Source organism: Ornithorhynchus anatinus, chromosome 1 (assembly GCF_004115215.2).
Source record: "Ornithorhynchus anatinus isolate Pmale09 chromosome 1, mOrnAna1.pri.v4, whole genome shotgun sequence".
NCBI classification, from domain to species: Eukaryota; Metazoa; Chordata; class Mammalia; order Monotremata; family Ornithorhynchidae; genus Ornithorhynchus; species Ornithorhynchus anatinus.
Window position 1 is genome coordinate 58,785,267 of NC_041728.1, and position 1,415 is coordinate 58,786,681.

Consider the following 1,415-nt stretch of genomic DNA (forward strand, 5'->3'; position numbering starts at 1 on the left):
TCTAATCTGTAAAATGGGAATTAACAATGTGAGCCTCCGTGAGAAATAATCCAACCTGATTATTTTGATTCTACTCTAGTGCTTAGTATAGTGCCTGGGTTTACCAGATACCATTTAAAAAAAAAAAAAAGGATCAGGATTTTAATCCCAGCTCCCCTACTTGTGGGCAATGTTTCTTTGGGCAAGTTACTTAAATTCTCTGTGCTTCAGTTTCCTCGACTATATAGTGGGGATTAAATGTTCCTGTCTCCTACTTAGACTGTGATGTTGGGACAGGGACTATGTCCATGTTGATTATCATGTATCTACCCCAGTGCTTAGTAAAGTGAATGGCACATACTAAGTACTTAATAAGTAGTATTATTATTATTAGATTGTAAACTCCCTCTCTCCTCTCAGGGTCACACCTGGAGAGTTTCCAGTACTCTACCAGTCTCGATTATGGGAGGGAAAGTCAAGCAGAGGCATAGCCATTCTATTCCTAGCTTGGACAGTGGCTAGTCAGTTGAAGGCAATCTGCTACAAGTCAAAACTCACCTACGCTGGGCAGCAGCAGCAGCAGCATAGGAGAGAGTTGAGGGTGGAGACTCAAATTTACTGCGCAGAAGTAGGCAATGGTAAACCACTTCTGTATTCTTAACCAAGAAAACTCTCTGGGTACATTACCAGAACAATTGCAGATGGAAGTGGAGTATTCTGGGAGAGATGTATCCATGGCGTCGCTAAGGGTTGGAGATGACTCGACAGCATAAGACAAAACAAAAAGCTCCCTCTAGACTGCAAGCTTGTTGTGGGCAAGGAATGTGTCTGTTATATTATGTCATATTCCCCCAAGTGCTTTGTACAGTGTCCTGCACACAGTAAGTGCTCAATAAATATGATTGGTTGATATTATTATAAAAGCAAAAACACCCATAGGTTCGAGAAGAAGTTGAATGAATCCAAGAACAGAAGGCCCATCGTGGCTTACTAGACCAATGTTTGCAGGAAAAGCTAGGGATGTTAAAAGGCTCATGAAGAATGTAGAGAAAGGTCTTTGTAGGTTCCCGATAAACTCAGGACACAACATTATGGTCTTGCAGACTCTAGACTGTAAACTCCTTGTGCTCAGGGAATATGTATTAACTCATTTATTTTATTCTCCCAGTGCTTAATATAGTGCTCTGCACACAGTAAATTTCAATAAATACCATTGATTGATTAGGAGAGAAAATGCAGAGATGTAGGTAGTACCTCCAAAACTAGGTTGTTGAAGAGAAAATGCAGAGATGTAGGTAGTACCTCTAAAACTAGGTGATTGAATGGTGACAACCATTGTATGATTCTTCCAAATATCTTTTAAAACCACTGGAGACAGAACAGCGATCTGACCCAAAAAGGCTCTGTCTGCTTCTCATCTCATTTTCTGCCTCTTC

At 40.6% G+C, this 1,415-nt stretch overlaps 1 non-coding gene across 1 annotated transcript; it reads left to right on the forward strand.

Annotated features, from left to right (window-relative positions):
• The first annotated feature begins 389 nt into the window (after positions 1–389).
• LOC114817040 lies at positions 390–527 on the forward strand. The gene has a single exon (XR_003764882.1). It is a non-coding gene; the product is annotated as a small nucleolar RNA SNORA7 (small nucleolar RNA).
• Positions 528–1,415: the final 888 nt, after the last annotated feature.